Genomic DNA, 27,683 nt, shown 5'->3' with positions numbered 1-27,683 from the left:
AGTATCCATGAAATGTTATTATGTTTTATGTTTCAAGTGTTATGAAGTTGTTCGATGAGTTACAGTTAAAGAAATAAGTAATGGTCCAAAGTGACAAACCTCAACTAAGGTGATAATGGAAGTTGGGCTGGAGGGTCCCTCCCCCAACCAAGCAGAGGTTCAGTAATGTTACGCTCAAGAGCAAACCAGAGGAGTCACTCTCTTGTGAAGATATTTAATGTGGAAGCTGAGGCTTAAGGGCCTCCTAGAGCTGATGCCTATGATGCCTATGTTATGATTAAATTATAGTAGAGAAGTTTTATGTAATTTCTTGCTTGGCTAATTTCTCAGTTTTCAGCTACGTTTTTCAGTTCATGATCTCTTTATTAAGCATGATTGATATATATGTCTTTTACACTTCAAAGGTTAGTCACTCACTGGGCTTCTAGCTCACTCTGTTTAAATGTCTTCTCCACAAGTAGCAGTCACTCCCTAGAAGACGACTCTGCTATTGCTCTGCCACTCAAGACCAAAATGTTAAAAGTCTAAGTGAGGGTTTTGTATAAAGTAGTATGCATGTATTATGTCTTTTAGGGACTAATTGAGTGTGTTGGGCTTACTGCTTATGTAAAGTGTATAAGTTGTACGAATGAAGAGTAATGTAGAACTCTGTTAATGTTTGTCATTTGTCACAAGTTGATGTTTGAGTGTATATATATATATATATATATATATATATGCATATCAAGGTTCTAAGTCAGGTTAAACAAGATAGTAGATAGTAAGTACCAGCAAGAGGGTTGGTAACTGCTGTGGTCACATCTCCTTGAAGGTCTAAAGGGTAATCTGGGAGGGGGTGTGACATAGTGGGTGTTTTTTGAACTGATATGGTTTTTTTAATTTTTGGCATTAAATTCTCTTCCTTTGTGTTGTAATTCTTGTAATGGGTCTTGATTGATGGGTCTTAATGTGTGCTTAAGTGTCTATAATTCGATTGGAGACATTAGAGTTGAAATTATGGTGTAATTGAAGAAAGAAGCAGCAAAGGTTGGCAGTAAAAACTGAAGTTTCAGCCATTGCCTCACAACGTCGTGATGTTGTGCTTGGAGCGTCACGATGTTGTTCATGCTCCAGCCCATAATCATGAAGAACATCCAATGGCGTTGCAATGTTGGGATGCGATGCTATTCATCCAAGCCCAGCATGCACGCGTGCGTCCAAAACCACCAGTCCAAGTGAATTGATCCAGCCAGTCGGGTCAAAGAGGCCTAGTTCAACCTGATTAAGCCTAGTTCAGCCCAATTTTGAGCATTGAAGGTCTGGTTCGAGAGGTTCGCGTCTGGTTCGAGGCGGTTTGAGCAGTCTATAAGTGTTTTGGAGCAAGTTTTGGTGGTTTTATGTAATAATTAGGCATTTCTTTTGCTTGAAAATGCCAAAACTAAAATCGTATCAGTTTGAGTTCATTTATTTATGCATGTGATATATGTTGTAATTAAATAAATCTTGTATGTGTATATAAGTATGCCATGTAGATTTAAAATCCCACCATGGGAAGCATGCTACATGCATTGAAAGTATGTTATAAGGTGTTATAATATATGGTATGCATGTTTAGGGTTTCAGAAGTTTTAATATAAGTGTTATATTAAATCATGAGATATCTGATGTATGTTATGGATGTAAAGTATGTCTAAAAAGTTTCATAAGTTGTTATAAAATTCGGTTAGACATTTAAAATCCATAACAAAGATTAGCTGCATGCTCACGTAGGTGAACCACTTGTTTTAATAGTTAAAATAGGTTACAAACTCAATCGGTTTATAATCCTGTCTATGGTTGGAGGTACTTAAGTTGACTGTTTACGTAACACCTCCTACTTGGGGATTATGACCAACATATTGAGCATTTTCAACTGGTTTTATGAGCTTGCGTGAGCAATGTGAGGTTTAAAATTTGTTTACACATAGACATCGTAGGTTAAAATCCAAATATAAACGTTATACTTGGATAAAATCATATAGACTTAGGTTGTTTAAAATTAGCTGGAATATACCTAAGTAAAAGAATATCCAAACCTTCAGAACACTTCAGTGAGAGATTAACAGATATATTCGACATATCATTTTTAGCTCTCACGGCCCCAGAGTTCACATCGTGAGATCCGTGCTCGGCTTTGTGTCGTTTTTACCACGACTGCTCCATTCAGAAAGTGTTTGCATGGGTCAATAACAAGGTGAATAGGGGAAGTAGTTTATAGTAAGTGGGTGAAGGAAATGTGTCAACATATTATACGGTCTCCTCCATTAGTTTGAACCATGAGATTCCGATGTTACGCCTGCTGATGTTTTTAGGCGGCACTAGCTAGTCGTTAACTACGGCGATCCCTTCGGAGGGTTATAACATAGGATTCGGAACAACCCAAGCTTCAGAGATGAATAAGGTCTTATAGTTTTGTCTTAAACATTTTCTTCCAAATCGGAGGCATATTCATACCATTCTATAAGTTCTTAAAATGGTGGGTCATACTTATAAGAGTTACTAAAGGTTAGTAAAGTTCTTGACTGAAAATGGTAACGAAACGAACTATAGGAATAAAAGTTATTCTAGATATAGTATTTAGTCAAGATTATCTTGCTTCAGTGAAAGAATATTGACTGCCTCTTGGTAACATCTATTCTAAATCACTAAAGTAACACTGCAAATAAATAAAGAAATATGGGTACTTTATTACTTTTTGCTAAAATTGGGTTTAAATGCATAAATTTGATAGAATTTGTTTATTTTTCAGCAATGTCAAACTCGATTATACAACTTCTAGCTTCCGAAAAATTCAATAGAGAAGGTTACTCTAATTGGAAATCAAATATAAATACAATATTAGTATTTGACAACCTGAGGTTTGTTTTAACGAAGGAATGTCCTCCTCTTCTCGGTTCAAATACTAACCAAAATGTTCGGGAAGTTTATGATAGATGGGTAAGGGCTAATGAGAAGGCAAGAGCCTATATCTTGGCAAGCATATTTGATGTGCTCAACAAGAAACATGAAGCCATGCCCACTGTCCGTGAAATTATGGCATCATTGAAAGAAATGTTCAAGCAACCATCATCTTTTGTGTGACATGAGGCTATAAAATATGTTTATAACTCACGTATGAAAGATGGAACCAATGTCAGGGAGCATGTCCTAGACATGATGGTTTATTTTAACATATTGGGCTGAAAAAGAGAGTTGAAAAGGCTAAATAAGGTAAATCATATTTACTTGTAGTTGAAATATGCTTAGTGGAACATTCAAGGTGGGAATAAGAGAAGTCATTTCAACTGAAGTAGTGAGAGATATCAAGTTATTTTTTGGAGAATCTTTTATTTTGTGAAAGAATGTATATTATGTACCCAGAATGAAAAGAAACTTGATCTCGACATCTTGTCTATTAGGAAATATGTATAAAATATCTTTTAAATTAATGAAGTGTTCGTTTTTTTCAATAGTTGTTCATATTTGTTCTACTAGACTTGAAAATACTTGTATGTGCTAAAACCAATTGAAGCAAAAGCCATTTTAAATATAGAGATGATTTAAATAACAGAAACTCAAAATAAAAGAGGGAAAATTTGTCCTAACGCCTATTTTTTGCATCTCAGTCTTGGTCACATAAATCTCAATAGGATTGAGAGATTAGTTAAAAACGGTCATCTAAATAAGTTAGAAGATAGTTCTGTACCCCCGTGTGAATCATGTCTAGAAGAAAAAATGACTAAAAGATCTATTTCTAGAAAAGGTCTTCGTGCCAAAGAACCCCTAGAACTTATACATTCAGACCTTTGTGGTCTGATGAATGTAAAATCTCGAGGTGGATATGAATATTTCGTCAATTTTGTTGATGACTATTCAAGATATGGCTATATTTACTTAATGAGTCACAAGTCTGAAACTCTCAAAAAGTTCAGAGAATTTAAGATAGAAGTTGAAAACTTATTAGGTAAAAGAATTAAAACACGTTAATCAGATCGAGGTGTTGAGTATATAGATTTACAAATCCATAATTATTTAATAGATCATGGAATTCAATCCCAACTTACAGCACCTGGAACACCACAGCAAAATAGTGTTGCAGAAAGGAGAAATCAAAACTTATTAGACATGGTTCGTTCGATCATGAGTTATGCTCAGTTAGCTCAATCCTTTTAGGGGTATGCAGTACAGACTGTTGTATATATTCTAAAGATGGTTCCCTCAAAAAGTGTTTCAAAAACACCGTATGAGTTATGGAGAGGACGTAAAACTAGTTTACGTCACTTCTGAATCTAAGGATGTCCAACACACATGTTGGTGTAAAACCCTAAGAAATTGGAATGACTTTCAAAATTATGCCTATTTATAGGATAACCCAAGGAAACAAAAGGTGGGTTGTTCTTGGAAGAAGATCATATTAGGAATCATCAACCTCGCAGTAAACTAATATTGAAAGAAATGACCAAAGATACTACAGACAAATCAATAAAAGTTGTTGATCAAGTTGGTCCATCAACAACAATTGTTGCCCCATCACATCCTTCTCAAGAGTTGAGAATGCCTCGACGTAGTGGGTGGGTTGTTCAACAGCCTGAATGCTACATGGGTTTAATAGAAACTCAGGACATCATACCTGATGATGGTCTAGAGGATCCATTGATCTTTAAAATGTCAATGGAAGATGTTGATAGGGAACAATGGATAAAAGCCATGGACATAGAAATGGAGCCAATGTACTTTAATTCTGTCTGAAAACTTGTAAATCAACTACATGGGATTAAATCTATAGGTTGTAAATGGATCTACAAGAGAAAGCGAGACTAAACTGGCATATCCCTATAAAGCCATACTCGTGGAAAAAAGTTTTACTCAAAGAGAGTGGGTGGACTATGAAGAAAATTTCTCTCCTGTTGCTATGATAAAATCTATAAGAATAATTTTTTTCATTGCCACATATTATGACTATGAAATATAGAAAATAAATGTCAATACAGCTTTCTTAAATGGCCATCATGATGAAAGTATTTTCATGTCTCAACTAGAAGGGTTCATTGAACAGAGTCAAGAACAAAAGGTTTGTAAGATTAAAAGATCCATTTATGGGTTGAAACAAGCTTCTAGATCCTGGAATATAAGTTTTGACATTGCAATCAAGTCTTATGGCTTTGAACAGAAAGTTGACAAATCTTGTATATACAAGAAGATAGTCAACCAAACTATAGCTTTCCTGGTACTTTATGTTAATGATATCTTGCTCATTGGGAATGAGACAACTTTCCTTACTAGTGTAAAGAGATGGTTAGCATCACAATTTCAAATGAAAGATTTGGGAGATGCTCAATATGATCTTGGGATTCAAATTTTTCGAAATCTCAATAACAGAACCTTAGCACTATCTCAGGCATCTTAAATTGACAAAATGTTGTCAAGGTATAATATGCAAAATTCCAAAAAGCGTATGTTACCTTTTAGACATAGAATTCATTTGTCGAAGGAGAATTGTCCTAAGATACCTTAAGAAGTTGAGGAAATGAAAAAAATTCCATATGTATCAGCAGTTGGGAGACTGATGTATGCTATGTTGTGTACATGTCCTGACATATGCTTTGCAGTTGGAATTGTCAGCAGGTTCCAATCTAACCTAGGACATAGCCATTGGACTGCTGTCGAATGTTAGATCGATATGGCAACCCTAGAGGGGGGTGAATAGGGTTTAATTAACTTTTTTTCTAAATTAACCCAATTAAACATATTGATACACTTTTTATAAATAATAAGAAAAATTCAATTTATGCAATAAATAAGATGACAAAAAAAAAAAGTGATAATTTAATTCTATCAAATAAGAACAAACTAAAACATACAATAAATTTCTTAAATTAATTGCAAAAATAAAAAGGAAAGAGTTAAAGAAGAAGACAACGTAATTTTTATAGTGGTTCCGTCAAACTCGACCTACTCCATTCCCTAAGCGCCTCTTGGAAATTTGAATAAAATCTTTCCGACTCTTTCCACGAATTAGAGGCCAACCGTTACACCACCGCTCCTTTTACGGGTTCAAGAGCAAACTCGATCCTTTCCACGGTTTAGGATCAAACCGTTACAAATGTTAGAATTTTTGAAGAACACAATACAACTCTCACTAGAGTGGATTTACAAGTTTAAGCACTCAACAAGTTTATCCTCACAATACAAAACACTCTCTCAAGAATAAGATGAAAAGAAAAAAAAAATTGGGAACTTAGAGAAAGCAACAATAGAACTTTTGAATTTTGGAGGATTATGAAATGTAAAATTTGTTGGTTTAAAATTTGGAGAGGAAGATAGTTTATATAGAGATGGAATAATTTTTAGAAACCACAATTAATTTGGACCATTGGATTTTGGAAAAGAAAATCAATGGTGGAGATTTTAAACTAAACTAGTTGTTAGATACAAACAAAATATAATATTAAATTTCTTTTCTTTTGAAATTCATTTTCTTTTTAAAATTAATCCAAAAAAATTAAAAAAAAACATACTATGTGTCAAAAACTAGCTGTTAGACACAAACATAAACTAATATTAAATTCATTTTCCTTTTAATTCATTTTCTTTTTAAATTCATTCTCTTTAAAGTCAATCCAAAAATTTAAAAAAAAAACATACCATGTGTAAAAAAACTAGTCATTAGACACAAACATAAAATAATATTAAATTTATTTTTCTTTTTAATTTCAATTTTTTTATTTTAAATCAATCCAAAAATCAAAATTTCATCGTATGTTAATCTCTTAATGATCCACCATTCAACCAATATGCTGCCACATGTCTACATGCAAATGAGCTGGTTATGCCACGTCATCCACAACGATATTTTCTCTATAAACTTGTTTCAGTCATATCGTCTTCGTTTTAGCTCCGATTTGAGTGATTCAAGAGGTGTTGGAATCGTTGTTCCGAGTCTACGCTATGGACATATTAAAACACTAAGATTTTCAGGAAAAAATTGAGTTTGTTATCATCAAAACATTGATTAATTAATTAATTAAAATTAATTAATTTGAGATTAAGGGCCAAAAAACCAACAATCTCCTCCTTTTTTATGATGACAAACCATTCAAGAAAAATAGCTTGAAATACATGTAAACCATATGTAGCACATAATAAAATTCAACATATTACCATAAAGATCATTCTTGAAATTCACTCAAAAAAATAAATTCTCCCCCTAATTAATACAATCAAAATCATAACAAATTTATAGCATATTTTTCTTAAACTTTTCCCCCTTTGAAATCATCAAAAAGAATAATTAAGAAAAATTTAGAACTACATAAATGTTTCCCTTAAAAACATGAACATAAATTCAGCACAACTCTCCCTAAGAATATTAACACATGCTTTCCATATCTCCCCCTATCAAAATGCCTTCTAAAAGATTTTACAAGTAAAATTATAAAATCAAGAGGCATCACAACGAATAATACCGAGCTCAAGCCTATTTTTGCAAAAGTTTTCTTCATTCAAAGGTTTGATAAAAATATCCGCTAATTTATTATTAGAGCCTACAAATTCAAGAGTAATATTATCATTTTGCACATGCTCTCTAATAAAGTGATGCCTAATATCAATATGCTTAGTCCTAGAATGATGTATAGGATTTTTAGTCAAATTAATAACACTAGTATTATCACAAAATATAGGCACATTATCAAACTTTAATCCAAAATCACAAAAAGTTTGTTTCATCCAAAGAATTTGAGCACAACAACTAACAACTGCAATATATTCCGCTTCGATAGTGGATAAGGCAACCAACTTTTAAGGAACCAAGAAACTAAGGAACTACCAAGAAATTGACAAGTCCCACTAGTACTCTTACGGTCAAGTAAACTACTTGCAAAATCCGCATCGGAATATCCTACCAAATTAAATTTAACATTTCTAGGATACCATAAGCCTAAATCAATAGTACCAAGCAAATATTTAAAAATTATTTTAACGGCATGTAAATGTGATTCCTTAGGACAAGATTGAAATCTAGCACAAAGACATACACTAAACATAATATCGGGTCTACTAGCGGTTAAATAAAGTAAGATCCAATCATACCTCTATAAGTTTTTATATCCACATACTTACCTTTTTCATCCTTGTCAAGCTTAGTGGATATGCTCATAGAAGTTTTTGCAATTTTACCTTCATTGAATTTGAACCTTTTGAGCAAATCTCTTGTATATTTTCTTGACTTATGAAAATATCATCCTTGAGTTGTTTGATTTGGAGTCCAAGGAAGAAGCTAAGTTCTCCCATCATACTCATCTCAAATTCACTATGCATACACTTAGAAAATTCTTCACACAAAGATGGATTAGTAGAACCAAAAATAATATCATCCACATATATTTGTACTAAAAGCATATCATTTTTTTTAGTCTTAATAAAAAGAGTAGTATCAATTTTACCCATTTTAAATCCATTCTCAAGCAAAAAATTACTAAGTCTATCATACCAAGCTCTTGGAGCTTGTTAAGCCATAAAGAGCCTTTTTCAACTTATAGACATGATTAGGAAAATCAAAACTTTCAAACCCCAGAGGTTGTTCTACATAAACTTCCTCCATGATATAACCATTTAAATATGAACTTTTCACATCCATTTGATACAAAATGAAATTCTTATAAGAAGCAAAAGCAAGCAACATTCTAATAGCTTCTAATCTAGCAACTGGTGCAAAAGTTTCTTCGTAATCTATTCCTTCCTCTTGACAATACCTTGAGCTACAAGTCTAGCTTTATTTCTATTGATACTTCCATTTTCATCCATTTTATTTCTAAAGACCCATTTAGTTCCAATTATAGAAGCATGAGAGGGCCTAGGGACTAACTCCCAAACTTTATTCCTTTCAAATTGATTTAATTCTTCTTGCATAGTTAAAATCCAAAATTCATTATTTTCGGCATCTTTAAAACTTTTTGGTTCAATTTGAGAAACAAAAACAAGATTATTAAACATATTAAGAGAGGAACGAGTTTTCACACCTTGTTCGGGATCACCAAGAATTAATTCTTTGGGATGGGAAGGAGCATACCTCCACTCTTTAGGCATGGATGAAGAACCAACTTCGTTCTTTTCGATTAAGCTCACCTCTTGCTTACTTGAAACAATTTCCTTGCCTTTGTCACTAACAAGTAAATCTCCAAAATTTCCTTCTAAAACATCACTATAAATAGGCTCATTAGAAATAACATTGCAAGATTCATCAAATACTACATGCATAAATTCCTCAGTTACTAAAGTTCTTTTATTGAAAACTCTATAAGCTTTACTAGTAGAGGAATAGACAAGGAAAATACCAACATCCGTCTTAGAATCAAATTTTCCAAGTTTTTCTTTGTTATTCAAAATAAAACATTTGCAACCAAAAACTTTGAAATACCCAATATTTGAAATTTTGTTATGCCAAAGTTCATAAGGAGTTTTATCCAAAGAATATCTAATTAAAACTCTATTTAAAACATAACAAGCGGTGTTAACGGCTTCCGCCCAAAAGTATGTAGGTAAACCATACTCATGCAACATTGATCTAGCAAATTCTTGCAAAGTACGATTTTTCCTTTCAACTACACTATTTTGTTGAGGAGTTCTTGGAGCGGAGAAATTATGAGGAAAACCATTTTCTTCACAAAAAGTTTCAAAAGCATTGCTATCAAATTCTCCTCCATGATCACTCCTAATTTTAGAAATCAAAAAACCTTTTTCATTTTGAACTCTTTTTGCAAAACTAAAAAAGCTTTTCAAAGCATCATCCTTATGTTTTAGCATCAAAACCCAAGTAAATCTTGAAAAATCATTAACTATCACAAAGGCATAATAGTTCCCTCCAAAACTAGCAATTCTAGAAGGGCCAAATAAGTCCATGTATAATAGTTGAAGGGATCTAGTTGTAGAGATTACATTTTTAGATTTGAAAGAGGACTTAGTTTGCTTACCCATTTGACAAGCATCACAAACTTTGTCTTTTTCAAATTTAAATTTGGGAAGACCTCTAACCAAAGAATTCTTGGAAATATTTGAAATTAAGTGCATGCTAGCATGTCCTAGTCTTCTATGCCATAACCAAGAATCATTATGCAAAGCCGATAAACATTTATCATTAATAGGACAATCATTCAAATCAATAGTATAAACATTTTCATCTCTATTTCCAACAAATATAACTTTTCTATCACTAGCATTTTCAATGATGCAATTCTTTTTATCAAACACAACTCTAAAGCCTTTATCACACAATTGACTAATACTAAGTAAATCATGCTTCAAACCATCAACCAAAAGTACATTTTCAATTAAAATAGAAGATTCATTACCTATACTACCTTTACCAATTATTTTACCTTTCTTGTTGTCACCAAAGGTTATAAGACCTCCATCCTTTTTGGAGAGAGAGACAAACTTGGATGGGTCTCCCATCATGTACCTCGAGCAACCACTATCCAAGTACCACTTGTTTTTCTTAGAGGCTTTCAAACAAACCACTTGTTTAGACAAGTAACAAGAATAAGTTGTATGTCCAAACTTGCCACATGAGAAACAAACAACGTTATGCAAAGATTTATCTCTTACAACAAATTTATGCACTCTACTTTTCTTGGAGAAATTATTCCTTGGAGCATTGTTAAACTTTGCCCTTTGAGAAAAAATTCTTCTTGGAGAAGTAGTATGAGCTTATTTCAATTTAGAACACTTAGGTCTAATATGGCCTTCAACACCACAATAATGACATATAGGCACAAAGTTAGATTTAACATGCTTAGACACAGCCTTAGGCATATTAAACATAGGCATATTAGGAGATGCTTTAACAAAGATAGTTTTAGAACTTGAAGGAGTAGAATATTCATCAATATAGCCTAAACCTCTTTTATCACCAAAAGGCTTGCCTACTTCAATTATCTTGTCTAATCTTTGAGCACCTATTGTCAACTTTTTAATAGATTCTTTAGCCTTATCAAGTTCTTGCAAAGCACTAAATTCCTTTTCTTTGAGTAATTTAATCAAATTATCTTTTTCACAATTATCATGCTCAAGAAATTTAACTTTGTCAAGCAAGGCCTTTTTCTCATCACAATCAAAAGCATGCTTGTCACAAGAGATATTCATTTCATCAATATGCATAGCATCATGCTCATTCTCCTTTAAGCAAGCAATTTCTTCAAGTAAAGACTTATTTTTACTAGATAAAACATTGTATTTCTTTTTAAGCACAACATACTTAGAACTAAGTTTTTCTAAATCATTTTGCATATTTTCAAAAGCTTCGAACAATTCATTATAAGAAAGAGGTTCTAGAGTTACCTCATCATTTTGTTCATCCTCTTTGTCACTATGAGCCATGAAGCAAAAATTGGCCACTTCTTCATTATCACTCCCACTTTCGCTTTCATCGCTATCATCCCAAGTAGCTTTCATTGCTTTCTTCTTGGATTTCTTGGATGATTTGAGAAAAGGAAAATCGGTATTAATATGACCCGGCTTCTTGCATTCATAGCATATTACCTCATCTTTTTTTCTCTTTTCACTTTTTGACTCTTTTTGGTTGGAGAGATGCTTCTTGAATTGCTTCTTTCTCTTGATGAAGTTCTTATACTTACGTGAAAGATAGGCAACATCATCTTCATCAAGGTCATCTTCATCTTGGGAGTCAACTTCTAAAGAGATGGTCTTTAAAGCTATACTCTTTTCTTTCTTTTTCTTCTCATCCTCCATGTTTTTCTTGATCTTTATCTCATGTATCAACAACGAGCCCATGAGTTCATCAATGGAGAGAGATTTGAGATCCTTTGCCTCTTGAATGGCAGTGACTTTAGGCTCCCATTGTTTAGGCAAAGACCACAATAGCTTCTTTATCTTCTCAAGATTTGAGTACTTTTTCCTAAGTCCTTCTAAAGCATTGACAATGTTAGTAAATCTAATAAACATATTGGAAATAACTTCATTTTCATTAATTTTAAACATTTCATATTGATGAACTAACATGTCAATCTTTGTTTCTTTTACTTGACTAATTCCTTCATGAGTAATTTCTAATTTATCCCATATCTCTTTAGTGGTTTTGCAAATAGACACTCTATTATACTCAACTTCATTCAAAGCACAAAAGAAGCAATTAATAGCTTTGGCAGTTAAAGAGCATGCATTCTTTTCATTTATTGACCATTCTTCCTTAGGTTTTATAGTGGTAACACCATCAACATCTTTTGTTGGAATTTTAAAACCTTCCTCAACAATATCCCATAAATCATAATCAATAGAAAGCAAGAAAAATCTCATTCTATTTTTCCAATAACTATAATTAGTACCATTAAATAAAGGAGGCTTTGTAATAGATTGACTATCGGTAAAAGGGATAAAACCTAAATTTGCTATAGCTCAAAAACAATTAAGTTTATCAAGAAATAAATATTTCAAGAAGAGCAACCCGCTCTGATACCAATTGTTGGATCGATATGGCAACCCTAGAGGGGGGTGAATAGGGTTTAATTAACTTTTTTTCTAAATTAACCCAATTAAACTAATTGATACACTTTTTATAAATAATAAGAAAAATTCAATTTATGCAACAAATAAGATGACAAAAAAAAGTGATAATTTAATTCTATCAAATTTTAGCAAATAAATAAGAACAAACTAAAACATACAATAAATTTCTTAAATTAATTGCAAAAATAAAAAGGAAAGAGTTAGAGAAGAAGACACTGTAATTTTTATAGCGGTTCGGTCAAACTCGACCTACTCCACTCCCTAAGCGCCTCTTGAAAATCTGAATAAAATCTTTCCGACTCTTTCCACAGATTAGAGGCCAACCATTACACCACCGCTCCTTTTACGGGTTCAAGAGCAAACTCGATCCTTTTCACGATTTAAGATCAAACCGTTACAAATGTTAGAATTTTTGAAGAACACAATACAACTCTCACTAGAGTGGATTTATAAGTTTAAGCACTCAACAAGTTTATCCTCACAATACAATAACACTCTCTCAAGAATAAGATGAAAAGAAAAAAAAATTGGGAACTTAGAGAAAGCAACAATGGAACTTTTGAGTTTTAGAGGATTATGAAATGTAAAATTTGTTAGTTTAAAATTTGGAGAGGAAGATGGTTTATATAGAGATGGAATAATTTTTAGAAACCACAATTAATTTGGACCATTGGATTTTGGAAAAGAAAAATCAATGGTGGAGGTTTTAAACTAAACTAGTCGTTAGATACAAACAAAATATAATATTAAATTCTTTTTCTTTTGAAATTCATTTTCTTTTTAAAATTAATCCAAAAAAAAACATGTTATGTGTCAAAAACTAGCTGTTAGACACAAACATAAACTAATATTAAATTCATTTTCTTTTTAATTCATTTTCTTTTTAAATTCATTCTCTTTAAAGTCAATCCAAAAATTAAAAAAAAAAAAAACATACCATGTGTAAAAAAGTAGTCATTAGACACAAACATAAAATAATATTAAATTTATTTTTCTTTTAAATATCTTTTTAATTTCAATTTTTTTATTTTAAATCAATCCAAAAATCAAAATTTCATCATATGTTAATCTCTTAATGATCCATCATTCAACCAATATGCTGCCACATGTCTACATGCAAATGAGCTAGTTATGTCACGTCATCCACCACGATATTTTCTCTATAAACTTGTTTCGGTCATATCGTCTTCGTTTTAGCTCCGATTTGAGTGATTCAAGAGGTGTTGGAATCGTTGTTCCGAGTCTACGCTATGGACATATTAAAACACTAAGATTTTCAATAAAAAAAAATTGAGTTTGTTATCATCAAAATATTGATTAATTAATTAATTAAAATTAATTAATTTGAGATTAAGGGCCAAAAGGCCAACAAATTGTTCACCAACATGAACGTTACGCCTCAGTTATCTCCTCGAACAAGTACAGACAACACTTGTCCCTCAAACAGAAAGTAGACACCACCAGAAGGCTACCTTGGCATTCTCGGTGTGAGAATCCAGGAGTTGTGGGCTTTGTAGGATTTGGTAGAGAATATAAGGAATTTTGCAGATCGTATAGACGATCGAGTAAGTGGAGATGAATATAGTCTATCCTATAGACTGTGTACTCGATCGTTTAGAAAATAAGTGACTATCGTATAGAAAACTCTTACACGATCGTGTATGCTCTCAAGCTATCGTATAGCTATTTCTTTTGATCGCACGATTCTCAATCGCTTAATGATCGCCTTATGTAAAAATGAAAACGATTTTCATTTTATCCATCAGTTACCATAACTGATCACAACTTCCCACTAAGTTGGATATTAGAGAAAAAACCGTAACCAATTATCCTATAATTGATTTAATTACAAATATAATCAATATATTCATAACCTATAGTTTTAATATCATATCTCATGCAATATATAAACCATAGTTCTTTTTTTCCCTTATAGGATTATATTATATGTGATATAATAAATATATGGTTACATTTAATTATATTAATGTAATATAATTAAATTAAATTTTAATTTCTGAAATTCAAATTGATAACTTTTAGAGAGTTACTTTTCCACATTGTGGGAATTATCTCTCATTCGTGTGCAGAGAAGTTGAGATAGTAAGATAGATCCATTACATGAAAATTTTGGCAAAAACTTCATCTCCTCTCTCTGCTAAAACTCTCTCAAGAAGAACTCTCTTTTCCTTTTACCAAAATTAACCAAGGAAACCCACCAAACTCTCCTTAATTCTCATCCTGAGAATAACAAGGTAACATTTTGGTGGTATCCTCATTGTCGTGTTCGTGATCTGTTGTGTTGCTGAGTACCAAGAAGTGGAGGAGATCCATTTGTAGTCTCACCGGAGAGAGAACATGAAGAAAGGTTCTTCAAAGGTTAGTAAATTGTTTCCATTTTTCTCTCTGTAAATTATTTTGTAGAAAACATGCTTTAGAAAAATATGTTTATCTCTTGTTTTTGTCTCCTCTATTTTGTAAGTTCTGTAAAACGAATTTCTAAGATACGCATGTGTTCATATTCAATCCCTTCATATAGAACATGGAAAGTGCATGTCGTTTTTCCTTGGTTTATCCTTCCTATCAGAATCCTTAAATTTCAGTACATTTTTCTTGCTCTTACTTCTCTACTAACCAAGATTGGCTAACATGGTGACACAATGTTCTTAGCTTAGTGCCTAACCTGGTAATTAGCTCATGAGTCATTCTGATATATTGTGTGTTTGCTTTTTAGGGTCATAAATTAGTTTTATGTTTGAACAAATATGAGACCTCGACCTCTTATTTGGGTCCCTGTTAAGGTAAGCATTTCAATTTTGATTAAATGATAATATACGTTTGAATAAAATATTTGTTTTCTTATAACGTGGGTTGAAATATATGTGTACATATAGTGTACTCAACAACTAGGTAGTATGGAGTGTCAGTATTATATTATGAAGTTCATACGCGACATAGTAAAACACAGGAGCAAAATAATTATAGACGTGGTATGCATTTTCTTAGACTATCTTAGTTAACTATAATGTTTACACATAATATAATTTTGTTAATAAATTACATTTACTTGTTTGCAATTGACGAAACAAACACCTTACAGTCAATTGGAATTAGATGTGGTGAGGGTTGAGTATTGTGACTTTATAGGATGCTACATATGATGAATTTTTGTTATACGATGCATCAATAGTTTAGTATGTATGAGTTTAGGATATGAGATACGATGACAATTTCGATAGGGTTAGTTATTTTATGATCAGATTTTTAGATACTGATTGTTTGTAGAAATGTTGTTACTGGTTAATTAATGAAATTTACTCCGTTGATTCGTTGGATAGTAAGTTTATTAAATATGTTACTTGTTTCAGTGAGATGGTCTAATGATATGAATTTAGATATGTGCTATTGAAATTTTGGAGTTGTGGTGGATTGTGAGATATCTATATAGTTAGTGGGTTTGAAGAAGTTGAGTGAAGTTGTGTAAAGTTGTTGTTTTGCAAGAGTTGTTTGAAGTTGTGCTACAAATTTTACTTAAGTGATTTGGTGTATTTTGTTGTTTGTGTATAAAGTACAGGTTAGGTACCATGAGTGCAAATGCAAATTTCAGATTAAAAGCTTGTTTGAGGTCAATTATAAGTTGCATAGGAGGGATGTGATCGAATTTTTTTTTTTTTTTTTAATCTTTTCAAATCGATATAGTTGACGGGTGAAAAAATGTCAACAAAAGTGTATAGTTGATACTTAAAACCCGTCAATAAAAACGTTTTCTTGACATAAAAAACACGTCAATAAAAAGGGTTTTCTTGACGTTCTTAAAAAATAGTTGGACAAAAAAATATCAATATTACCTTATTTTGATGTTCGAAGCCTATCAATAAAAGTATTTTTCTTGACTTTTTTTCCATATAGTTGATAGACAAAAAACGGCGAAATACCCTTTCTTGATGGCCAAAAACTTCAAGAAAAGGGTTTTGGTGACATTGTTTGACCATCAAAAAATCAGTTTTCTTGATGATCGACTTTTGGATTTTTTTCCATTAAAGTAGACTTTTTTTTTTACATTTTTTTTTTGGTTCATCAACAAAAGCCAACTTTGTAATACTGTAACCTCTAAATCTCTCCCCCTCTATCTTTAGGCTGAAACACTGTCCAACACTCACTAATTTCGTGTAGTGCAGAATTATTTCAGCGGCTAGAACTCTTAAGACATATAAAGAAAATAATTTCCAAAATTGTCTTTTTTCCTAAAATAGAATTCGCGCCACGATTCCATCTTGATTCATCTACCCGGCAGACCTTCAAATGTCATAGTGTCGCAGCTCTCTATTATAGCGTTGCGGTATCTTCCAAACACTTGCTTCTATAACTCCCATCGCGGTGTTGTCCTGTTTTTGGGTAACTTGGTTCTTCTTTTTCTTTTTTTTCTTTCCTCTTTTCGATGTTTGGCTCGGTTTTGACTTTTTTGGATACGTTAGAGTCTTTTTTAGCTCTTCTTAACTTTGGATCTCGGTCTTCTAAAAGATCTATGAAAACCACTAGAAAACGACATTAAATCTAATAAAATCAAAACTATTCCAAATCTAAAGAAAACAATTCACATTTTAGATGCATTTAAGGGATGAACACAATATATGGTGGGCTTTTTAGTCTTTTTATGATATATGGGCCTATTTTTGTGTTATATTTACCATTCTTTTTTATCTTTGAACTATATATGCTATTATTTTGAGTTTAATTGCCATTTATCCAATCAATCCTAATATATATATATATATATATAATATGGTGTAAGAGGGACTTGAACCACGGTACCAAATTTTTTTTTTCTTCTTGTTAATAGATGAGAAATGTGTGTAGTTTTTATTTATTTATTTTTAATACATTTGAGGATCTTAATTTTAAAAAAAATCCTGAATTTGTGCACATTTGTTTTTGAAAAAGTTAAATAATTATGGCTAATATTAAAGGTTCTTTTCAAATATAAGAAAATGAATCAAAATATTTATAAATATAGCAAAATTTTACCATCTATCTGTCATAAACTGTGATATATGATATTTTGTTATTATTTGTAAATATTTTTAATAGATTTGTCATTTAAAATATTTTTCCTAATATTAATATATTATTAATTTAAATTAATCAATATATTTAGTAAATTAGTATTAGTATATTACTTAATTTATAAAGTTTAGTATAGCCAATCAAGACATAGTTCAATTAGATAAAATATGTATATCCTTCGTTAATATATGAGATGTTTGTATCCCTACTCACATATTGTTGAGCTAGAAAAAAAATAGTACTATTAATTATTAACACGTTCCATTTAGACTACTTAGTCAAATTGTTAATATTCTAACTTAAGAAATTAAAATTGATAATGATTTTCTTTTAGTAATAAATTCAAGACTTTATTTAATAATATTTTTTAAAAAAGTCACCAATTGCCAATCTCCATGAAAGTAGATCCTAATTAAGTATTTAATGGAAAAAGAGTTTGCGAGCATTTCCAATTATCTTACCATAACATTTTATTACATAAAATTCATATTAAACTAATTATCATAAGTAACTTAATCTAAATGGTGTTTAAAATATCTCATCAACCAAAAACTTAGGCTTCTAAATTTTAATAGCAACACTTATTTAAAAAATAAATAAATAATAGCAACACGAAGTGGAACGAACAAATTTAGAATTTGTAAATAAAACATACAATTTTAAATTGCAATTTAACTACTTGTTTTTGAATTTTAACTTTTGTGTGTAATGAGTCCCACGAATTGTTAAAAAAAAATATTTAGTAAATTCTTAAACTATTTATATTAATATTTAATAAGATCTCAAATTTTCAGTTCTGTATCAAATATTTCATTGATTAATTTTAAATATTTTTTGTAAAATGAAATTGGTACAGTGATATTGACATGATCTCTATTTCTAGAGGTCGAACAGTTCAATCCTCCACGTGTAGTTTTAAAAAATCTATATATTTTTTAAACTATATAAGTCTATTTGATACAAAGTTAATGCCTTGTCAGACAAGATTCAATTTTATATCTAATAAGTTCATTAATTTAAAACATGTAAAATAGATCAATAATTTATTAGACACAAAATTTAAAAATTTAAAAACCTATAACTTATCTGACATTTTTAAAGTTTAGGAAATTATACATCAATCAAACACTTTTTAAAATTTAAATATGTATTAACTTGTAACTTAATTAAATAAAAATTGTTTTATTAAAGAAATGAGAAATTTTCCCAAAACTTAGTCAACACATGGATAAAATAATTGTATTCAACATATATGATTGATAGTTTATAAAATTTGGTGAAGCCACATAGTAAACATCATTATTATCGGAAAGATGTGATAATTTAGATTATTTAGGTCATTTTGGTAATCACATTCTTTTTTTATTTTTGGTTTTTTAAAATTAAATTTATGTACACTATTTTTACCTTTAAATTTCTTTTTTTATTATTTATTTTTAACCAATAATTTAAAAAATAAGTCAAATTTATATAACTAAAAAAAGTAGTGTTCAAAAAATTATCTTTGTTTTTTGAATTTGACTAAGAATTGAACCATTTTACTCAAAGAAAGATATACATTATTAAAAATGTTGATGAAATAGGTTTATTTTTCAAAAATAAAAATAAAAAATAAAATGATTATCAAACGAGACTTTAATGTTTATATATGAAATGTCAATTAAATCCTCTCGAAGTATCTGTGCCTACTTGAACGTATCATTAATATTTATTTTCCTATTTTACTTTATATTTATACTACAAGGATGAAACTCCTAACTACTTAAATAAAAATTAACCACTTCAAATTACCAATGCAATTTAATCATGTTCTAGTCCAATCATTTGAAGTAAAATTCAAATCTCCAAACTTTTATTTGAAATATAATATTTTAAAAGAGGTACTTTTGATTCAAAGTTTCCTATTTTTAAGATATTTCTTAATTATTATTTCTTTATTTTGTAATCTCTATTCTTGGTCCATCTTTTTCGAATTTTATTCTATTTTTGAAGATAAATATGTTTTTCCTATTTCTTAAATCGGAAAACTTATATTTTTTGGTCATCTAATTCGAATTCAATAGTATTTAGTATTTATTTGGTAAATAACTTAGATTTTTGTTTTATGTTTTCAGATTTATCGAGTTCAGTAAATACATGTTTGACAAACAACATAGATTCTTTCTTTTCTAAAATTGTTTCAGATTCTGTGATCCAAACACTGCAAATTTTAAAAACAACATTTTTATGTTTTCATCATATCTAGATTTTGAATTTTGAATTCTAAGGTACAAAATTATATTAAGTAGAGATAATAACACTTAGAACTACAACATGTAATATTATAAACTCAATTCATTTTTGAAAAGTAAAATATAAATTATGGAATGTATCATGAATTATATAATCTGACAAAATAATAATTATACAAAACAAAATTAACATAAAACATATTCGTAAATAAACTAATAATAGTTTTTTATCAACAAATATTTGGTCAACTACAAAAAAAAAACTATGATTTATAAATATAATACCCATCACATTTTAGAAAATATTTAAATTAAAATATTATTTCTAAATCTATTACCAACACATATATGAAAACTTGAAATACAATTCTGTTTTCATTGAATTCTTTATTTTCAAATTTTTGTTTTCAGATTCTTTATTACACGGACCTTAGTTTCTGAATTTCCAACACTAACATTTTTAACTCTTGAGGATTTGATTTTAATAACAATTAATTTGATTATTGTTGTCTATTTTCCCTTGACTACTAACAAAAAAGAGCTCACTAAAGACTAATTTTATTTTTCTAAAATATATATCTTTAAATTTTTTTGAACAAAAAAAATATATTTTTTTTTCTTTTCTTTTCTTTTCTTTTCTTTTTTTCTTTTTTTTTTTTTTTAAAAAAAATTCTTATTGGCTATGTACACCATTCCTTCAATGTCCTTAAAAGGTTGAGGATTAAGTATATCCCCCCGTAATAGTCTGATGCTCATAATGTTCAAGTAATGTCAGCATCTCCATGTAGGTAAGCCTCTATGCTTATGCTTTTGTTCCCTTGTGTCAATGTTCGCAAATTACATATAAAAAAAATTTGAAAATAAGAGATTCAAAATAAAGTTGTATTTCATGTTTTTAAGTATGTGTTTAGTAGTAGATTCATAAATTGGATTCTTAAATTATATAATTAATTTTATAAATCATAAAATAAATTATAATCACCCACTAATATTTAGTCAACAATAAACTATCATTAATTTATTTATGAATATGATTTATGTTAAATAAATATATGTAATTGTTACTTTGTAATAGTATATAATTTATAATACATTACATGAAACATATTATATTTTTTAAAAAATAAATTGAGTATATAACATGATAAATTGATTTTCTAAATATTTTTATCTTGATCTAGTATAATTATGTATTTGAAATTTAAAATTCAAAATTAAGTTACAATAAAAACATAAAAAATATTATTTTCAAAATTTTCACTATTTGGATCACAAAATCCGAAAACAGTTTTCAGAAATAGAATTCGGATTTTCTGCCAAACAAATACTTATTGAACTCGGTGAATCTGAAAACATCAAACTGAATTTGAATTCTCAACATAAAACAAAACTCAAATTCTCTACCAAACAAACCCTTCCACGTTAATTACTTAGGAACATGCCATGAAATAGTCTATTGAGATGAATGAGGTTTCTCCTTCTATAAAATAATTTATCCCACCAAATAACGACATTTTAGCTATTATATCTAAAATACAATAATATAGTTATTTATCAAAATAAATATAACTCAATTGACATAGTGCTTGTAATATCAATTTCGAAGTCAAAAGTTTGATTCTCTCACCCTACAAATTATTAAAAGAAAAATTATTTATTTACCAAACATGTCAATCAACTTAGTCTGAATCTTAAATTTATCAAACACTAATTTGCTTTATATTATTACATTTGATTTTTTTAAAGTACTTTTACTAGCCATTATTTTAATGGCATGATTTTGAGGAATTGTAATTCATTATAGATTTTAAATGAATTCCATTGTTTGATATGGTAGGAAATGAAATGATTTTAAAATCGGAGGTGATTTCAAATTATGTTAAAAAAAAAAAAAAAAAAAAACTCTCCTAACTAAAATGCTTGAATTTTGTAGGATTTCATAGGGTTTGAAGGTAAATTAAATAATTAACCTTGTCAAATTTTATTTTTCTTTTAACACATCATAGTTAAAAGTCTATGTTAATAAATTCTTAACTTTCTTTTCTTTTTTAGTTATCATCCAAATACAAAATTTTAAATACATTCATTTTAAATCTTTATTGTTCCAAATAAAATAATTAATTTAAAATCATTTCTCAAAATTTCTTGAATCCAACCCGAAGGTAAGCTATTAAAAAAAAAAAAAAAAAAAAAAAAATTCAAACAAAATGTCAATCAAAAGGCAAAAGGACAAAGGCCCCTCGTAGATTCTTGGACCTTGTCTTTTAAAACAGGCCGGAAAACATTGACTATTTCTACACTCTCTTTTATGTCTTCGCACACAAAGACCAATTTTATTTATAATTATTCTTATTTTTAATATTAGCCTTCTAGAAGGTCAAATTCAATAGTCAAACCATTCCAATTACGCCACGTAATACACTAAAGCAGCCGGCTTTTTCCGGCTATTTGCCACCCTAAGGTACGACTTACAGACATTCACGTTGACCAAGAAACTGTCTTCTTTTGTCCCAAAAACAAATAAATAAAAACCTTTTTTTTTTTTTGTTTTTTTGTTCTTGTGAGACAAGAAACTGTTTTCTTGTACCATGTGTGTAACTTCTATTTTTGTCCCATATCTTTTTTTAATTTTCTTATTAAAAAAGGGCAAAATTGGTAGTTTGATCTCTTAGAGTGTGTTTGGAACAAGAACTATTCTAAAACTATGATAACTTGTAAAAATTTAAGTTATTGTTTTCTCAAAGTTAGAATAATTAGGATCTTATTATGAAGGAAAACGCATAAAATTTCATATATGTAGTAAACTCATAAAAAAAGTATCATTTTTAGTAAAAAGTTGCTTTACTGACGCATTTCAACGCAAGAATAAAAAATTTACTAATTGTTGCAGTGAAGGCCAACGCAAGGGTATGCATCCCAGATTGTTCAACACATGAAGGTTACAGTTGGCTCGTACATTTCATGTCAAACCACCACTTACAGGTATGAGCATCTGACTAGGCGTCTGAGCAATCCAGCCAACGGTTATCCCAGGGTATGGAAATTAATACGATCAAATCACCAAGTTGTTAAGAGGTTGCATATAAAAGGGGAAATCACCTATAGAATCAAGAGTTAGACAATTTGAGCTTAGACAGTTAGAATTTTCGTAGGAAGCCAATAGTTAGAGTTCTCTGTCGTTTGCAAGCAAGAAGTAGGAGGGAAGAATACTATTCCACCATTGATCAAGAGGAGTGATGTCGAAGAGAAGCTCAAGAGAGATACCTTCTTCAACTCCTCCACCTAGTTGGTCATAACAAGCATTAAAACAAGCCAAAGAGCACAAGAGATTGAACTTTGCAGCTTGACTTCTTCCTTCTCATCTTACATTTTCATTCACCATTTTATTTCGCTAAGTTGAGATTGTTGGCATAGACACTTGTTATCTTTAATTCAATCTTATCTTCGACCATTCATCACTTCTCCATTTGTTTACTTCCAAAGTTGTTGTGTTTGTGAACTTTTTGGCTTGATGAAAGCATGAAATTTGTTGTTTAGTTTTTCCTAAACAGTTGATTAAAGTTATAAAATAGTTAAGTTATTTGAGAGAGTAGTTTAACTACTGAACATATGAAGTTAGAGTGTGAAGTAATTTTAGAGATAGAATTGCTCATGTCTTTCGTTTTGTTCTTTGTAACTAAAACATGCACCCTAGAGATAAGATTACGTGTGACATTCTCATCGAGAGATGTTGAACTTCCATTTCTTTTTGCATATGTGCCATTAGTTTAGTGTAAATAATCAACGCCACTCAGTCAATTATGAAACCTCTACGTTAGATACGAAAACAATTCTTGCATTAGTACATTCTAGAGTCCATGCATTCGACCCTGGACTTACGAGGAAATGATAGATTTATACTTGGGTCTAACTTAAGAGAATTTGCATGCATCAACAAGGTGTGCATGCATCTAAAACCATACAACGCCTGATTTCCATACTAAGAGATAGAGCAATTCTTCATCCATCTCCATTCATCATAATCATTCATCACCATTCTCCTTCATCATTTTAAGCACTTTTAGAACCTAAATTATGGGGCAAACGAACTATAATAACCATCTCTTACTATAGTAAATACTATTTCATATTTTTCAATTAGTTACAGTCAACACTATTTCAAAAACCCCATTTGCTATAGTTTTTACTATTTTACATTAATCATTTTTTTGTTCTTTGTTTTAGTGTTTACTATTTTTTTCTTAAACTAAAATAGTTTATACCTCAAACACATACTATTATAACCCAAACTAAAATAATCTATACCCAAACACAAACTATTATAATCCAACTATAATAACCTAGATTATAATAACCAACTCCTTGCTCCAAACGCCTCCTTGTACTTGCTCATTTGTAACAAATTCTAAATTTATTCTAATAAATCTAAAGATTTAATTTGATGTTGTTTCTAATAAATCTAAAGATTTAATTTGATGTTGTAATTATTTTGATGTGGTATTCCAGTGAGGTTGTTGGGCGTTTATAATTTAAAGCTAGTTAAATTACAATTTTAATTATGGGGCGACAACAAATGTTTAGTTTTAAAATTTATTTTAAAAAAATATCTAAATCCAATTAATATCCCAAAAATGTCTAAATGCAAAATATTTAATTAAATTACATGATAATTAATAAAAGATGTGGACAAATATGCCCTTACCATCAATAAATTACACAATATTTAAATACATAAATACAAAATCTTTATACTAAATTATAGATAAATTGGAAAAGATATCCAAACAACTAAACATATGTTTGGAATGCATTTTGAAGTGTTTAATTTAAAAAAGAAGTCATTTAGAAAAAAAAATTGAAGTGTTCGGCCACCACTAAAAATAGTTTTTAAAGAGTATTTTCAACGATTTTTTTGTCAAATGTGTTTAAATAATATTGAGTTTTTTGAAAAACACTTTTTTCAAGTCAATCCAAACGGACTCTAATTCTCCTCTATATTAACTATTACAAATAAAAAAAGACAAAATCTAAGGCCACATTTGGTAACCATTTTGTTTTTGAAAATTAAGCCTATATTATCTATATTTCTTATCATGATTTACATCTTTATTCAGTACAATGATTGAATTCTTAGCCAAATTTCAAAAACAAAAACAAAAGCTACTTTTTTAAATTCTCAAAATTTGGTTTGATTTTTTAAACAATTGGTGATTAGTAGATAACAAATGAAGAAATTTGGAGGTGGAAGTAGTGTCTATAGGCTTAATTTTTGAAAAAACAAAAAATAAAATGATTACGAAACGAAGCCTAAATAATTAATATTCAAAATATCTAACGAAATCTATTAAATCGTGCTTAAAATGTAAATATTGAAAAATGTTTATATTTTCAAAATAGAGAATGCAAAATAGACAATAACTTAATTTTCGAAACTAAAATATCTAGAGTCTTAAGCAAATACCTTATATTTTGAAACATTTAAAATTTTTTCAAAAAAATATTGCCCCTTCCATCTCCCCTTGGTTTCTCCTACGACTTCTTAATATTATGCATTAATAACCTCATACGTTATAACTCGATTATTGTGAGATATTCACTCTCCCAAACACATCATTCTTACATTAAGGGCTTCTTCTACTTGTATTAAAAAATAACTTAAAATCTTCCTAACATTTTACTCACACAAATACCTTATACTAAAACTACTTAAAAATTTAGTTAGGCTTAATTATCCTCGACGTCATGCAAATACCTTATACTTAATAACTAAAATTCTTGTTAGCTTAAGCCATGCTACTCTTTTATATTAAAAAATACCCTGTACTAAAAAAATATTAATACTAGTCTTTTGCACCACCATAAAAAAAATATTGTATACCTTCAATTAAGACCCAATTTGTTGTAAACCAATCTCCATGATCTTCATCGTGAAATTAATCATTTTAGCATCCTTCAGAATCTTTAAAATTCACCGAATCCGGTTATAGAGACAATGATAACAGAGTAATCTTATTTAGAATGTCCCAAAAATCTTCCCCATCAAAACCAAAATCCGTCCTCCATGGTTGCCTTACCATTCAACGATTCCAACTTCACAATCTTCATCATTAATCTACAATAAACGACCTCAAAACCCTCAATCGCATTCAATCACGATCGACCAAATCCTACTTGATCAGTGTTGAAACAACCTACAAAATTTATGAAACTCCCAAAATGCAGAGATCAAATGATTCGAGAGTATGAAAAATCTAAACAAAAATTCTAAACCTACAAAATCTAAAAAAATAAGCATAAATAATATAAATCTTTTTAATTAATTACAAAGTTACTCTTTTTTGTTTTCAAAAACAGGAAAAATGCCCATCCCGAAAAATCCAAAAAGAAAATCCCAACAAAATCTTATTTTAAAACAACCAAAAAATAGGCCACCAGATTTGAGCAAATTTGAGTACTGTATAGTGGGAGAGCAAAATGGGAATAAAATCAAAATGGCTACATTCATATTTAAACATTTAGACATTTAGACATTTTTTTTTTAAAAAAATTAAAATTAGAAATTTTCAAAACGACCTCCTTGATTTAGATATATCCTACCATTTCTCTTTCATTCTTCGGAGTTTGAACCTCCAACTTATCATGTGTGGGTTATTATAGCCCACTCTTGGATCTCCCATTATGATAGTTAAAATTTTCAATCATTATAAATTCACACTCTATGAAGATACAGATACGGTTACACGATACGGATACGATCGGATATGACGATTCGTTAATTTCTAAAAAGCTAAGATACAGAAGGATACGTCACTTTTTTTATATATATTTTTTAATATATATATTTCTAAAAAATAGGATATTAATACGTTGAAGATACAATTTTTTCTTTAAAAAAATCTAAGATATAGATAAATTTAGCATACAAGTTAATAACAATAACACAAAATAGAATACAAACACTGAAATATAACAGAAAAAAATATCTAAGATGTTGAAGTACAATAATTAATAAAATACAATAAAAGTGACTCATATTGTAAATAAAAAGAAGAAAAGATTAGAGAGAAATGTATGAAGATAAACAAAGAACTTATTGTTGAAGACATCCAAATGATTTATATTTTGGTGGACTTTATGGAGACTCAAATGTGAAGATGGTGATTAGATGATTCTAGTCTATGGTTTGGTCCGTTATTTATTTATTTTTCTTTTAGTTTTGGGCTCGAGTAGTGAGCTTTTTAAATAGGTTGCCTAATTTTAAATTGTGAAAGAGTATACGAGTTACTTGTCTTTTTTCTTAAAAAAAAAAAAAAAAAGTACGCATAGAAATAGATACGTCAAATCGCATGTCAGATACGTATCTGGAAAGTATCTAAAAATATAGATACGTCAAATCGCGTGTCAGATACGTATCTGTGAAGTATCTGGAAGTATCAGTATCCGATACGTGTCTGATACTAATTTTTTGTCTCATATGAAATATTCGTGCTTCATAGCTCACACTTAACTACATGTTAATTATTTGAAAATTCTCTTTGTCTATAGCGTTTACTATTTTGTAACCGTCCGATTTGCTCATTTGTAACCTAGACTAAAATAGTCTTCATCCAAAATACATGCTACTATGGTTCACAGACTATAATAACTAACCCCGTATCTCAAACAACCCTTAAAAAATTAGTATGTATTTAGTATCTAAGTTTTTATAAGTGTCAAATAAGTCTCTAGACTTTCAACTTTTTGTCTAATAAGTTTTAAAACTTTCAATTTTGTATCTATTATTTTTAAAAATTCACAATCTTATATAATTAATTGATTTATTAGATATATCTTTGAAATCCAAATACACTCAATTTTGTGTGTCGTAGA

The sequence above is a fragment of the Benincasa hispida genome, chromosome 3, assembly GCF_027475165.1.
Source record: "Benincasa hispida cultivar pf3 chromosome 3, pf3_genome.v1.1, whole genome shotgun sequence".
Lineage (NCBI taxonomy): Eukaryota > Viridiplantae > Streptophyta > Magnoliopsida > Cucurbitales > Cucurbitaceae > Benincasa > Benincasa hispida.
This window is presented reverse-complemented; position numbering follows the sequence as displayed.